The 16,843-nt window shown below is 47.6% G+C and overlaps 1 protein-coding gene across 1 annotated transcript in view; it reads left to right on the forward strand.

Annotated features, from left to right (window-relative positions):
* MYO7A (myosin VIIA) overlaps positions 1-16,843 on the forward strand; it is a 149,736-nt gene continuing 132,893 nt past the window's right edge. Inside the window, exon 1 of the mRNA XM_072133944.1 lies at positions 1-293. The gene's annotated coding sequence lies outside the window, so the exon portion shown is untranslated. The remainder of the gene's footprint in view (positions 294-16,843) is intronic.

Genomic DNA, 16,843 nt, shown 5'->3' on the forward strand with positions numbered 1-16,843 from the left:
TCTCATGCCGCCTGCCACCCAACAATGCCAGGGCACTATCACTTACCGCACCCCACCCCGGGCTCTGATGTCACAGGGAGACCAGACCTCTGCCCTGAAATCTCCTCCTCCCTTTAAGAAGGATCAGTGGACATGAATGGGCAGCCTGTTACAGCAGGATCAGGTTCACACCAGGCACCAGCACACAGGTAGCCCCTTCAGCAGAGGACCAGGGGGCTGCAGAGGTCTGGGACCCCCCTCGCTATACACCTGGGCATCTGGAGTTCTGCACAAGGGTCCATGGACGTTATATGGTGAGTAGTGGCTGACAATTCTTCTCTCCTTCTACCATTGCATTCTGGAAGGATTTGCTTAATCCCCTTAAGACTGGGACTAGCCTCATCACAAGTGACACAAGTTACTGCCTCCGCTTTGTGTTTCCTTAAGAATCCGCACAAGGAATTTTTTCATTCCCAGCTATCTGTATCCAATGCCCCTCATGTGACCACCCTAATGGTCCTCACCCAGCTTTCCTAACACCCTGAATCATACACTTATAGAGGTGTTCTATGTATAACTGGTTATCCCTTATCTCCTAGCTTGTGATCGCTATGGGTTTCATCACTAATAGTTAAGACAGATTCCCCTTTACCCAATTTTACTGTAGCGATGGTCACGCACATTACTATCCTATAAATTCTATAGGACAGGTGTATATACCTGAATACCGTGAACGAGAGACGCAGCTCCCCCATTCTTATGATAAGTGATCACACACTTGTTATTTTGGGACAACCCCTTAAAAAACCCCCGGTCATTTCTATACTTCTAACATTCATGAACCAGACAGCTCAGGATGAACATGCCTAGTTCCTTATGAGGTGACGAGCCGTGATCCCATTAGTTATACATATTGAGTAGATGACTATTGTTATCATGAAATGATGTGATATATGATACAAATCTACACTCTGTGACCTGCTAAGGGTATTTAAAGGGGCCCACCCCTGTTATCTCTATCACATGTCCATTGAGAGGTCAGTGAGGGTCCCCAGTCTCATGATTAGGGGTGTCTGGACTGGTATCTGCTGGATCTCATATGTTTCTGATAATGTATTTGGCGACAATGATGACAGGGACTAGATGAATGGTGATAATCTGTGTACACCACTGCGGTCTATGTTGGTGCTATATTATGAACAGTAATAAATATTGAATGAACATCGGCTTCAGGCACCAGACACATATGTGGGGTCACATCTTTTGGACCCTCAAAGATGAAAACTTCTTAGAAGTCTCTAAGTGGAAATAGTTAAAACTGATCAATTGTCTTTGGATGGGTTCACTTTGATCCTAATGCAATGCATCTGAAAGCCTCGCCAATTCTGCCCCACAAGGGAAGTTGCTCAGTCCTCCATAAATAGGGAAGAGTCCCCTGCCATTAGGGGGCCACTGCCATGAAGTGGGTACAAGGTACTTAAAATGGTTATATGATGTCACATGATGTCAGTCCTGCTTCCTGCAGGCGCTATGACATCCTCACATTACACCTGCTGGCCCCTGCAGCACATAGGGTTGCAATGAGGATGCAAGGAGTCGACAACTCCCTGCATCCCTATAACTAAGGTTTGCAGATCGCACTTCTGTCGGACTGTTCGGCGGTTCCGTTTTTTTCCCCGGTATTTAACAGGGGTTTGCGCTGGGGTGGGTGTCGCACGCCATCAAATTGTGGCGCAGCCGTGCTGGCTTTCATGCGACAGAAATCGAGGGGCGTGACGATCCGACTGATTCGGACTGAGCGTGGGATTTAAGATTCAAATTGTGTCGCAAGCCAAGCACTTACATACACTATGAAGAAGAAGGTAAACTCCGGCGGACCTGAGCGGGGAAGCGACACACACAGGATATCGGGCGCAGGATCTTAGTGAATCGCGGCATGATCGTCGGACAATGCACTTTCGTGAACTCCACGGGACCCGGTAAGTAAATGTGCCGCAATCTGCAATCCATGACATACCACCCGGGACAGCGGCCAAAAGTCCTGAATAGTTGAGGGTATGCCGCTCCAGACCATGGACATCTCTTAAAACTTCTCTTTGGAGATGATCTGACCCAGTTATCTAAACTCCAAAATTTGGTTCTCATCATCGCCTTAGATCTTTAAACTTCATGGAACATGTTTGAAAAATATGCAACTGTAGCAATTCTTCAGCTGTGAGAAGTATGAAGATTCCTTATCAATCAGGACCGTAACATTATACCCCCACCTACAATGGGGTGTTCCAATTTGGCACATCCAGGCACGGTCCCTCTGTTCTCATGGTCCCTGACAGCAGGAGAGCTGCGTACCGCACTGATCGCCCTGCCGATAGGTTAAATGGCGTTTAATCCCTGGTAATTTCATCTCTCCAGGGTCATTGAATAACTGCGCTGTAACCTGACTGTCCTCTCACTGCTGTACTCCATTACACGGCGCCCAGGTGAACCCACAAAGCGTGACACCACCTCGTAAATCATTCACAGCATTCATACAGCTTCTCCGAGAAGTCTAAGGGGATTGTCATCTTGTATCCCACCCAAGAGTAGGACCCACAGTCCAATAATCGGAGAGACCCCTATAAACAATCCTTAAGATAGTCATAGAATCGAATACTGGGGGGCAGCTTGCAGAAGAAGAAACCTAAGACCAAGCCTAGACAGCTGCCACCACGTGTAGTCTATGAGTGTCTCACTGTTGTGACCCCACTAGTCCCATGGCCAGAGATCCCTTATACCCCTCCTGAATGATGGAGTTTTTTGTATTTCTATGGGAAAGCTGAAGAGTAGTCAATACAGGAAACAAGACCATGTTTCTGGACTCGGATGAGGTGAGTTGAACCTCTTGTCTCAGGCAGCACCCTCTGCAGCAAAATGGGGGGCAGCATCAGGGGAGAAGTCATCTGCTAAAAAGCAGAACTTTGAAGTCAGATGTCAGCACGGGTGTGAGACACTGCATGGAGAACCCATGAACTAGAAATATAACCCGATTTATTACTACTGCATTGGGTTGAGGGGGAACCGTTCTCTAGTTCAACTAAGGCAGCAGAAAATTCAGGTTCACCCCCGACCTGCAGATAAAGGATATGGAAATTTACCTTTTTGTGTATACATCTCCTATGCAGATCTCTAGATATGTCTCCATGGTAACAGACTACAAACATATCTACTGTGCGGTCAAATACAACTTCCTTGGTTTTTAAGTAGCCTTTGACACAACACTGTATGGGCACAACATTTCTGTAACATTTCTTAAAGACAGTTTATACCTTTATAATGAGACCGAGGAGCTACTTAATTTTTCAGTCATGTCAATTGGCAGGAGGTACTGAAAATGAAAAAGGTGAGGGAGTATTAAGAGGTAACAACCCCTTAGATCTGAACTAGCAGCTCCACAAGCAAGGAAAACCTACAGTTTTCCCTACTTCATAAACAGGGAATACCAGATGAGATCTAAACTTAGAGTTCCACAAGCAGCAACTGACCATTAAGATCTGAACTAGAGATGAGCGAACATGCTCGTCCGAGCTTGATGCTCGGTCGAGCATTAGGGTACTCGAAACTGCTCGTTACTCGGACGAATACTTTGCCCGCTCGAGAAAATGGCAGCTCCCGCCGTTTTGCTTTTTGGCGGCCAGAAACAGAGCCAATCACAAGCCAGGAGACTCTGCACTCCACCCAGCATGACGTGGTACCCTTACACGTCGATAGCAGTGGTTGGCTGGCCAGATCAGGTGACCCTGGAATAGACTAGCCGCTGGCCGCGCTGCTCGGATCATTCTGTGTCTGGATGCCGCTAGGGAGAGAGCTGCTGCTGGTCAGGGAAAGCGTTAGGGTGTTCTATTAGCTTACTGTTAGGCAGGAGTGATTCTCAAAGAACCCAACAGCCCTTCTTAGGGCTACAATAACGTTATACTTTTTTTATTTTAATTTGCATCTATTACCATTTTGTGAGGAATTAGCAGGGGGACTTGCTACCGTTGTGTTTAGCTCTTAGTGGCACACATATCCATAGCAAAGGCCGAAGTGGGAAAATTCAGTAGGGGTTGGATTTCTATTAGGCAATAACTCAGTGTCATCTCATCTGGCATAGTAGTGTGCTTCCTTTGATACTTGGCTAGAAAATAGCCATAGCAATAGGATAGGATTGTTTGGTTTTAAAAACTCAAAAAAAAACAAAAAACACAAAAAAAAAAAAAAAACACAAAAAAACACAAAAAAAAACAAAAAGAAGTAAAAAAAAAAAAAAAGTTATAACTCTCATTTTAAAAATGTTTAACCCGAGGGCTAGGGGTAGAGGACGAGGGCGGGGACGTGGGCGTCCAACTACTGCAGGGGTCAGAGGCCGTGGTCCTGGGCGGGGTGAGACACCACCTGCTGATAAGGGAGCAGGGGAACGCCGCAGAGCTACACTCCCTAGGTTCATGTCTGAAGTTACTGGGACTCGTGGTAGAGCACTGTTGAGGCCAGAACAGTGCGAACAGGTGATGTCGTGGATTGCTGACAATGCTTCGAGCAATTTGTCCACCACCAGTCAGTCTTCCACGCAGTCCACCCATGTCACCGAAATCCCCACTCCTCCAGCTCCTGCACCTCAGCCTCCTCCCCCCCAGTCTGCCCCCTCCCAGGAAAATTTGCCATTTGAACCGGCATACTCTGAGGAACTGTTTTCTGGACCCTTCCCACAGTCACAAACCACTTGTCCGGTTGCTGCTGAGCAATTTTCCGATGCCCAGGTTTTCCACCAGTCACAGTCTGTGGGTGATGATGACCTTCTTGACGTAGTGGAAGTGTGTAAAGAGGTGTCCGACGATGAGGAGACACGGTTGTCAGACAGTGGGGAAGTTGTTGTCAGGGCAGGAAGTCCGAGGGGGGAGCAGACTGAGGGATCGGAGGATGATGAGGTGACAGACCCAAGCTGGGTTGAGAGGCCGGGTGAACACAGTGCTTCTGAGACGGAGGAGAGTCCTCGACCTGAACAGGTTGGAAGAGGCAGTGGTGGGGCCAGACGGAGAGGCAGGGCCAGAGCTGGTGCATCAGCGCCACTGTCAACTAGTGAAGCTCCCGTGGTGAGGGCTCTTGCGGCGAGGGCTAGATCTTCAGAAGTGTGGAGGTTCTTTAAGGAAACACCGGATGACCGACGGACTGTGGTGTGCAACATTTGCCAAACCAGGCTCAGCAGGGGTTCCACCACTACTAGCTTAACTACCACCAGTATGCGCAGGCATATGAATGCTAAGCACCCCACTCAGTGGCAACAAGCCCGTTCACCTCCGGCCGTGCACACCACTGCTCCTTCCCCTGTGTCAGCTGCTAGTCAGCCCCCTGCCCAGGACCCTGGCACAAAAACCCCATCGTCGCCTCCACGATCCTCCACAGCATCCACCAGCGTTCAGCTCTCTATACCCCAGACGCTGGAGCGGAAACGCAAATATAGTGCAACCCACCCGCACGCCCAAGCCCTTAATGTGCACATCTCCAGATTGCTTAGCCTGGAGATGCTGCCCTATAGGCTAGTAGAGACCGAGGCCTTTCGCAACCTCATGGCGGCGGCCGCCCCTCGGTATTCGGTCCCCAGCCGCCACTACTTTTCCCGATGTGCCGTCCCAGCCCTGCACCAGCACGTGTCAGACAACATCATCCGTGCCCTGACCAACGCCGTTTCTGACAAGGTCCACCTGACCACGGACACGTGGACGAGTGCTGCCGGGCAGGGCCACTATATATCGCTGACGGCACATTGGGTTAACTTGGTGGAGGCTGGGACCGAGTCTGACCCTGGGGCTGGTCATATACTGCCGACGCCGAGGATTGCGGGGCCTACCTCGGTCCAGGTGTTTCAGGCCTACTATGCCTCCTCCTCCTCCCACCCCTCCTCCACCTCCTCCTCCGAACTACCATCCGTGGGCACGGCGCCATCAGTCGGTAGCTCTAGGCACAGCAGCAGTGCCGTCGCTAAGCGACAGCAGGCGGTGCTCAAACTGCTGAGCCTAGGCGACAAAAGGCACACCGCCCAAGAGCTATTACAGGGCATCACGGCGCAGACTGATCTGTGGCTGGCACCGCTGAACCTCAAGCCGGGAATGGTTGTGTGTGACAACGGCCGTAACCTGGTGGCGGCTCTGCAACTCGGCAGACTGACACATGTGCCATGCCTGGCCCATGTGTTAAATCTGATAGTGCAGCGTTTCCTCAAGACATACCCCAATCTGTCTGATTTGCTCACGAAGGTGCGCCGCATCTGTGCGCATTTCAGGAAGTCCAGCCCAGATGCTGCCACTCTCAGGGCAGCGCAGCGCCGCCTCCAACTGCCCGCTCACCGACTGTTGTGCGACGTGCCCACGAGGTGGAATTCAACACTGACCATGTTATCCAGAGTTTACCAGCAGCGCAGAGCGATTGTAGACTGCCAGATGTCAACTTCCACCAGAACTGGTAGTCAGGTCAGTCAGCTTCCTCAAGTCTACAATGAGGAGTGGACGTGGATGTCTGATATCTGTCAGGTGCTGAGTAACTTTGAGGAGTCAACACAGATGGTCAGTGGCGATGCCGCCATCATCAGCCTCACCATCCCGCTGCTTGGCCTGTTGAAAAACTCTCTGGTCAGCATGAAGTCGGAAGCTTTGCGCTCGTCACAAGAGACGGGGGAAGAATATTCCCTTGTTGATAGCCAAAGCACCCTGAGGTCTGTTTCTCAGCGCATATCGGAGGAGGTGGAGGTGGAGGAGGATGAGGAGGAAGAGGAGGAGAATGTTGGCAAGACACAAGAGGGGACCATTGTTGAGTCCTTCACTGTTCAGCGTGTATGGGCAGAAGAAGAGGAGTTGGAGGAGTTGGAGGAGGAGGAAATGGACAGTCAGGCCAGTGAGGGGAGTGAATTCTTACGCGTTGGTACTCTGGCGCATATGGCAGATTTCATGCTAGGCTGCCTATCCCGTGACCCTCGCGTTCAAAGAATTTATTCCAGCACCGATTACTGGGTGTTCACTCTCCTGGACCCACGGTACAAGCAAAATCTTTCCACTCTCATCCCTGCAGAGGAAAGGAGTGTGAGAATGCATGAATACCAGCAGGCCCTGGTGCACAAGCTGAAACAGTATTTCCCTTCTGACAGCGCTAGCGGCAGAGTGCGTAGTTCTGCGGGACAAGTAGCGAGGGAGAGTAGGCGAGCAGGCAGCTTGTCCAGCACTGGCAAGGGTACGCTTTACAAGGCTTTTGCCAGCTTTATGTCAACCCAGCAAGACACTGTCACCTGTCCCCAGTCTCGGCAGAGTAGGGCTGATCTTTACAGAAAGATGGTGAGGGAGTACGTAGCTGACCATACCATCGTCCTAAATGATCACACAGCTCCCTACAACTACTGGGTTTCAAAGCTGGACATGTGGCACGAACTGGCGCTGTACGCCTTGGAGGTTCTTGCCTGCCCTGCCGCTAGCGTCTTGTCCGAGCGGGTTTTCAGTGCAGCTGGTGGCATCATCACCGATAAGCGTACACGCCTGTCGACTGACAGCGCTGACAGGCTGACGCTTATTAAAATGAATAAAGGCTGGATTTCTCAGAATTTCCAATCTCCACCAGGTGAAGGAAGCTCAACCTGAATAATTGATCCACTCCTCCTCCTCCTCATTTTCCTCCTTCTCCTCCTCTTTGTACAGTAAAGCAGAGGAAACTGGCTATTTTTTGACAGGGCCCACTGGCTCTTGCTATACTTCATGCATTTAATTTTTCTGGAGGGCCACCTACCCGGTCCTCTGTTTGAAACAATTTTTGTGAGTGCCACATACAGGCACTCAATCTATTCCATTTTTCTGGAGGGCCACCTACCCGGTCCTCTGTTTTAAAAAATTTTTGGGACTGCCACATACAGGCACTCAATCTATTCCATTTTACTGGAGGGCCACCTACCTGCTCCTCTGGTTTGAAACATTTTTGGGACTGCCACATACAGGCACTCAATCTATTCCATTTTACTGCAGGGCCACCTACCTGCTCCTCTGGTTTGAAGAATTTTTGGGACTGCCACATACAGGCACTCAATCTATTCCATTTTACTGGAGGGCCACCTACCTGCTCCTCTGGTTTGAAACATTTTTGGGACTGCCACATACAGGCACTCAATCTATTCCATTTTACTGGAGGGCCACCTACCTGCTCCTCTGGTTTGAAACATTTTTGGGACTGCCACATACAGGCACTCAATCTATTCCATTTTACTGGAGGGCCACCTACCTGCTCCTCTGGTTTGAAGAATTTTTGGGACTGCCACATACAGGCACTCAATCTATTCCATTTTACTGGAGGGCCACCTACCTGCTCCTCTGGTTTGAAGAATTTTTGGGACTGCCACATACAGGCACTCAATCTATTCCATTTTACTGGAGGGCCACCTACCTGCTCCTCTGGTTTGAAACATTTTTGGGACTGCCACATACAGGCACTCAATCTATTCCATTTTACTGGAGGGCCACCTACCTGCTCCTCTGGTTTGAAGAATTTTTGGGACTGCCACATACAGGCACTCAATCTATTCCATTTTACTGGAGGGCCACCTACCTGCTCCTCTGGTTTGAAACATTTTTGGGACTGCCACATACAGGCACTCAATCTATTCCATTTTACTGGAGGGCCACCTACCTGCTCCTCTGGTTTGAAACATTTTTGGGACTGCCACATACAGGCACTCAATCTATTCCATTTTACTGGAGGGCCACCTACCTGCTCCTCTGGTTTGAAACATTTTTGGGACTGCCACATACAGGCACTCAATCTATTCCATTTTACTGGAGGGCCACCTACCTGCTCCTCTGGTTTGAACAATTTTTGGGACTGCCACATACAGGCACTCAATCTATTCCATTTTACTGGAGGGCCACCTACCTGCTCCTCTGGTTTGAAACATTTTTGGGACTGCCACATACAGGCACTCAATCTATTCCATTTTACTGGAGGGCCACCTACCTGCTCCTCTGGTTTGAAACATTTTTGGGACTGCCACATACAGGCACTCAATCTATTCCATTTTACTGGAGGGCCACCTACCTGCTCCTCTGGTTTGAAGAATTTTTGGGACTGCCACATACAGGCACTCAATCTATTCCATTTTACTGGAGGGCCACCTACCTGCTCCTCTGGTTTGAAGAATTTTTGGGACTGCCACATACAGGCACTCAATCTATTCCATTTTACTGGAGGGCCACCTACCTGCTCCTCTGGTTTGAAACATTTTTGGGACTGCCACATACAGGCACTCAATCTATTCCATTTTACTGGAGGGCCACCTACCTGCTCCTCTGGTTTGAACAATTTTTGGGACTGCCACATACAGGCACTCAATCTATTCCATTTTACTGGAGGGCCACCTACCTGCTCCTCTGGTTTGAAACATTTTTGGGACTGCCACATACAGGCACTCAATCTATTCCATTTTACTGGAGGGCCACCTACCTGCTCCTCTGGTTTGAAACATTTTTGGGACTGCCACATACAGGCACTCAATCTATTCCATTTTACTGGAGGGCCACCTACCTGCTCCTCTGGTTTGAAGAATTTTTGGGACTGCCACATACAGGCACTCAATCTATTCCATTTTACTGGAGGGCCACCTACCTGCTCCTCTGGTTTGAAGAATTTTTGGGACTGCCACATACAGGCACTCAATCTATTCCATTTTACTGGAGGGCCACCTACCTGCTCCTCTGGTTTGAAACATTTTTGGGACTGCCACATACAGGCACTCAATCTATTCCATTTTACTGGAGGGCCACCTACCTGCTCCTCTGGTTTGAAACATTTTTGGGACTGCCACATACAGGCACTCAATCTATTCCATTTTACTGGAGGGCCACCTACCTGCTCCTCTGGTTTGAAGAATTTTTGGGACTGCCACATACAGGCACTCAATCTATTCCATTTTACTGGAGGGCCACCTACCTGCTCCTCTGGTTTGAAGAATTTTTGGGACTGCCACATACAGGCACTCAATCTATTCCATTTTACTGGAGGGCCACCTACCTGCTCCTCTGGTTTGAAACATTTTTGGGACTGCCACATACAGGCACTCAATCTATTCCATTTTACTGGAGGGCCACCTACCTGCTCCTCTGGTTTGAAACATTTTTGGGACTGCCACATACAGGCACTCAATCTATTCCATTTTACTGGAGGGCCACCTACCTGCTCCTCTGGTTTGAACAATTTTTGGGACTGCCACATACAGGCACTCAATCTATTCCATTTTACTGGAGGGCCACCTACCTGCTCCTCTGGTTTGAAGAATTTTTGGGACTGCCACATACAGGCACTCAATCTATTCCATTTTACTGGAGGGCCACCTACCTGCTCCTCTGGTTTGAAACATTTTTGGGACTGCCACATACAGGCACTCAATCTATTCCATTTTACTGGAGGGCCACCTACCTGCTCCTCTGGTTTGAAAAATGTTTGGGACTGCCACATACAGGCACTATCCAAATTAAATTGTCTCCATAGCAGCCTCCACACGTTGTCTCCATTGCTACCTCCAAAAGTCGTCCATATAGCTGCCTCCATACATCGTCCCTTTATCAAACGAGGTGTGTCAGGCAGAAATTTGGGTTGTTTTCATGGATTCCACATCAAAGTTGTTAACTTTGTCGCCACCCTGCTGTGTTATCCACAAAATATACTGGCAAACTTTTACCATTTAGGGATATTATTTCAGCGCTTCTTGCGCATCTGTTTACATTCCCCTCACCCGGCATATCCTAAACTTATAAGAACGCTACTACACTTGATCTTATACAAAAGGTTCTTAGAAGTGCTGTTTGGGGAGTAGCCTAGAAACAGGGGCTTGGATTGGCGAAAGCTCGCCTGGCTGCAGAGCGCCAGCTCCATCACAAGATCCAACTAACATAGTTGCAGCACCTTTAATCTACTACTAGTTCACTGCCTCCATAATAATAATAATAATAATCTTTATTTATATAGCGTCATCATATTCTGTAGCGCTTTACAAATCATAGGAAACAAATACAAATGTAATGTAACAGAGCACAACATTTGTATGGAACAACAGGAGTGAGGTCCCTGCTCGCCAGAGCTTACGGTTTATGAAGATGATGGGGTAACACGAGGTAAAAGAATATTTAATGGTCAAGCCATTCTTCTTAGGGAATAGAAAAAAATATAATAAATGGAATTGCTGTCGCTTGAAACACTCAGCCGTCATCTTATATACCAGGTCCAGGGTGAATGGGACTGCAGAGAAGTCTGGTGCCTGTTGGTTGCTGGATAACAGATGGGAGGACGACACAGGACGGGTTAGTAGAAGAGTTAAAACTTCATGCAGTTAATGAGTGTTATAGGCTTGCCTAAAGAAATGGGTTTTAAGAGCACGTTTGAAACTTTGGAGGTTAGGTATTAGTCTGATAGTCCGGGGCAGAGCATTCCATAGAATTGGTGCAGCTCTAGAGAAGTCTTGCAGACGCGAGTGGGAGGTCCGCACTAGGGTAGAGGTTAATCTAAGATCACTGGCGGATCTAAGAGCACGGGTTGGGCGATAGACTGAGATAAGAGAGGAGAGGTAGGGGGGTGCAGCATTATACAGAGCTTTATGGATGAGGGTTATTATTATTTTAAACTATTCGAAAGGAGACTGGCAGCAAGTGCAGCGACTGGCATGAACTGTAAGCATACATGGTCCCCTTATCAAACGAGCTGTGTCAGGCAGAATTTGGGGTTGTTTTCATGGCTTCCATGTTAACTTTGTCGCCACCCTGCTGTGTAATCCACAAAATATACTGGCAAACTTTTATCATGTAGCGATATTATTTGAGCGCTTCTTGCTCACCTCCTTTGGTTCCTCTCTGCCACCCATTGGTTTGAAGCCTGAGTCCATTTAGGGTATGTCGCCATGCCACTCTCTAGCCTGCTGCCGCTGCCTCTGCATGCCGTCCCCTATAGTGTCAGGGTCAATTATTGGATGTTTTAGATGCTATCTAGCTTCATTCTGTCACTCTGTCATGGCCATGCTGTTGCCCATAATTTTGGCATAATGGTGCGATTAGGCAGCCTCAGAGGCATCCATGCATGCTGCCCCTGCTGTTTCCTGTCCATTTCCGTGGTGTTTCCATCCTTTTCTGAGGTTCCCAGGTGTTTGGCCAAGCTTCCCTGTGCAGAGCCTTGGTCCCCTTGAAAAATGCTCGAGTCTCCCATTGACTTCAATGGGGTTCGTTATTCGAGACGAGCACTCGAGCATCGGGAAAAGTTCGTCTCGAATAACGAGTACCCGAGCATTTTAGTGTTCGCTCATCTCTAATCTGAACCTGCTACTCCACAAGAAAGAAAGCCCACTGTGCTCCCAACCTAAACCTCCTCTAGTCATTGGGATCAAACCCTGCAGCTCTACAAATAGGACATGCCCATTGAGACAGAAACCTGCACTTCCAAAATATTGACTAAGACCTGAATCTGCAGCTCTTCAAGCAGACCTGAGACCTGAACTTTCAGCTTCACAAGCAAAATATGACCATTAAAATCTTAACCTAAAGCTACAAATGTAGAAAATCTTCCACTGGGCCAAACCTTGCAGCTCTACAAGCATAATATGCCGATTGAGACCTAAACATGCAATTTCACAAGCAGAGAATACAAACGAAGACCTGAAACTGGCAGCCGAGCGCTAAACTTGCCATTTCTGAACTAGAAATTGCTCATAAAGATCTGAATACACAGCTTCACAATTAAAAAAAACTGTTAGCAAGGAACATCCACTGGGGCAAGACACTGCAATACTACAAGTAGGAAATGTCCAGTGAGACCTAAACCTACAGTTCCCCAATCCAAGAGTAACAACTGAGACCTGAAACAGCAGCACCACTAGAAGGTCATTGAGACCTGAATGGGCAGTACCACAAGCAGGGAATGATCAATGAAACCTGAATCTGTGGCTCAGGTCTCAATACACATTGAGATCTTAACCTGCAGCACCATGAGCAGGGAATGCCCACAAGGTTCTGGACTTCCAGCTAATCGTGCAAAGAATGCCCGAACCTGCAGTTCACCAAGCAGAGAATATGTCCCCATGATCTGAAACTGTAGCTCCGCAAGCAGAGAATATCCCCCTAAGATCTGAAACTGTAGCTCCACAAGCAGAGAATATGTCCCCATGATCTGAAACTGTAGCTCCACAAGCAGAGAATATCCCCCTAAGATCTGAAACTGTAGCTCCACAAGCAGAGAATATCCCCCTAAGATCTGAAACTGTAGCTCCACAAGCAGAGAATATCCCCTAAGATCTGAAACTGTAGCTCCACAAGCAGAGAATATCCCCTAAGATCTGAAACTGCAGCTCCACAAGCAGGGAATAATCCCCTGAGATCTGAAACTGCAACTGTTTAAGCAGGGTATATCCCCCTGAGATCTGAACTTGCAGCTCCACAAGCAGAGAATACCCCCCTAAGATCTGAATCTGCAGCTGCACAAGCAGGCTATATCCACCTAAGATCTGACCTTGCAGCTGCACAAGCAGGGAATTCCCCCCTGAGATCTGAACCTGCAGCTCCACCAGCAGGCTATATCTCCCTGAGATCTAAACCTTCAGCTCCACAAGCAGAGAATATCCCCCTCATATCTGAACCTTCAGCTGCACAAGCAGAGAATGTCCCCCTAAGATCTGAACCTGCAACTGCACAAGCAGGGGATACCCCCCTTAAATCTGCAGCTGCACAAGCAGGGAATATCCCCCTAAGATCTGAACCTGCAGCTGCACAAGCAGGGAATATCCCTCTGAGATCTGAACCTGCAGCTCCACAAGCAGAGAATATCCCCCTGAGATCTGAACCTGCAGCTCCACAAGCAGGGAATATCCCCCTGAGATCTGAACCTGCAGCTCCACAAGCAGGGAATATCCCCCTGAGATCTGAACCTGCAGCTGCACAAGCAGGGAATTCCCCCCTGAGATCTGAACCTGCAGCTCCACAAGCAGAGAATATCCCCCTGAGATCTGAACCTGCAGCTCCACAAGCAGGGAATATCCCCCTGAGATCTGAACCTGCAGCTGCACAAGTACCACCTCAGATAAAGCAGGTCTGAAATGTTCCAACAAAAAAATCTATTCCTGTCCATATAAACAGGACTCACTTATGAGGATAGCTGCCAGACATCATTGTGGAACATGTGGGTTGGGTCCTCCATTGCTTTACTTGCCGTGGGTGATGTCAGGGTAGAAGTTATTTCAGTTCTTCACAATCAGAGATTAAAAATAGATGTATTGTAAAACTAAAATAACACAAGGTAGACTGTGCACCCCAGGTATCAGCAGCCTCTATAACTGTCAGGAAACTTTACTGCTACATAAATCGCCTCCCGTAATAATGACCCCCTTTACTTATATTGTCCAATTACATGTAGCCACCTTTAACTTGCCTGCCTTTATAAACTGCTGTGATGGGAAGATGAAAGCTGAGCTGTGATTGGTTGACATGAACTAGAACAGTTCTGCTCTCAGACAATCTCCCCATACGAGTCTATCCCAGAGGAGACCATATGGCACCATATAGAGACCCATATAGTTGCCAATATGCACAGGTTTACTGTATTCCTAAGGATAATAAAATTACAGGAGACCCCCAGCAATCAGTTCCGATCGATGGGGAGACTGGCAGCAGATGCTTCATTTCCCTGCAGCACCTCCGATGGTGAAATACAGTATTACACATATCCCAATAAAACCAATAATCTTTGGTCTCAAGTGGCTTAATGTGAATTTTCCTTAACTAGCCGCCCTCTTATTCTAGCTGATCAAGTCACCCCTAAACCACCACATCAGGGTCCCTTTTGTCACCCCAGAATTCCCTAAAACAGAATTTGAAAACATTGGCATAAACTAAACCACCCCAAAAGATCAACACGTTGGCTTAGTGTTTAGCATTACAGCCTTGCAGCGCTGGGGAGCTGGGTCCAACATCTGCAAAGAGTTTGTATGTTCTCTCTGTGTTTGTGTGGGTTTCCTCCGGGTCCTCCGGTTGCCTCCCACACTCCAAAAACATACTGGTAGGTGATTAGATTGTGAGCCCCATTGGGGACAGGGACTGATTTGGAAGCTCTGTGCAGCGCTGCGTAATCTGTGTGCACTATGTAAATAAAGGAATGAATAATTAATTAATTATTAATTAATTAAAAAGTTAACATTACATTTCTATCAATAGGGTTATTCGTAAACTTATTTTCCCCAATTCCACCTGACATGACCACGAGTTCTGCGTTTGCAGCGCTCCGGAGTGGCAGGGGCTATTCATGTGCAGCGACCAAGCACGGCCATAAAATCTTTATGAGGTGTCACGTTCTTATAGCAGAGAGGAAAGTATAGTGCAACTGTATCCGACCCCTAAAAACCAATCCCCGCCCCTACCCATACAGAGGAGGGAGATGTGATCTCTGGGCTGTTATGAATATCATTAATAATGAAGTCAAAATCTATGAAATGCGGTGACTATGACGTCCGCCATTGTCATGTGACGCGTGTGCGGTGGTGTTCATTTTCAGAGCGGGGTTGGTCATTGTATGGATGAGTGTAAGGTAAACAGTTGCACTACCAGCAATGACCACCTGGAGGAGTCAGGAGTCATCTATATCCTTAGACTGTAACCCTTTGTAATAGGGATCAGTAAGGCCTCTTCCACACTAGCGTTGCGTTTCACGTCAGGGTGCAATGCGTGAAAAACTGACGTTTTTGGCTGCGTTTTTGTACCATTTTTCCTTGGAGTAATTAGCGTTTTTGCGTTTTTCACGCGCGTGTTGTTAGCGTTTTTTTGCGTTTTCGGCGCATTTTTCACGCGCGATTCAATGGGAGACTCGAGCATTTTTCAAAGGGACCATGGTTTGGGATTAAAATGTGTTATTTAATTGAAAAATAATGTCTTCTGATAATTTGCAAACATCTGCGATCTATTCTTCACTGTTCCGCGCGTATATTATCTCCCGACAATTTAGCAGATGTGAAGAACAGTGAAGAATAGAATAAAATCATTGTACACAGTGAACACAGTGAACACAGGATCATTTAAGAGAAAAACACAGTGAAGAACACTTGTCGGAAGATACATGTGGAACGGTGCGAACAAAATAGCATGTAAAGAACAATATATATATGTGTGAAGAACACATTGCAGATGTTTAAATACATCTGCAATGTGTTCTTCACACATATATATTGTTCTTCACATGCTATTTTGTTCGCACCGTTCCGTGCGCATCTCCCGACAAGTAAGCAGATGTGCCGAACATCTGTAATCTATTCTGCACTGTGTTCTGCACTGTGTTTTTCTCTTAAATGATCCTGTGTTCACTGTGTTCACTGTGTACAATGATTTTATTCTATTCTTCACTGTTCTTCATTGTGTTTTTTTAATTAAATGCTCGATCGCGAGCAGGGGAAATACTGTTATTCTGATCACCTAGCAACCCTTACGTTTAAAACGCATTGCACTCGCATTGCACTTGCAATGATTGCGAGTGCAATGCGTTCTTGATGCATCTCCATAGACTTGAATGGGGCGTGAAAAACGCGCGTGACACGCAAAAATAGAGCATGCTGCGATTTTGACGCGCGTGAAAACGAACGCAAGCACGCGCGTTAAAACCAACGCTAATGAAGAAAGACCCATTGAATACAATGGGACAGAGTGCAATGCAAGTTCTGAGCATCAAATGCACGCGCAGAACTCGCGCGTGAAAAACGCCAGTGTGGAAGGGGCTTTAGGGTCTCAGGGGTGGGCAACATGTACCCCCTATATATAGTACAGTACAGTATAGTCACTAAAACTTATATAGTTCCATCACTAATATCATG

The sequence above is a fragment of the Engystomops pustulosus genome, chromosome 2, assembly GCF_040894005.1.
Source record: "Engystomops pustulosus chromosome 2, aEngPut4.maternal, whole genome shotgun sequence".
Classification (NCBI taxonomy): Eukaryota; Metazoa; Chordata; class Amphibia; order Anura; family Leptodactylidae; genus Engystomops; species Engystomops pustulosus.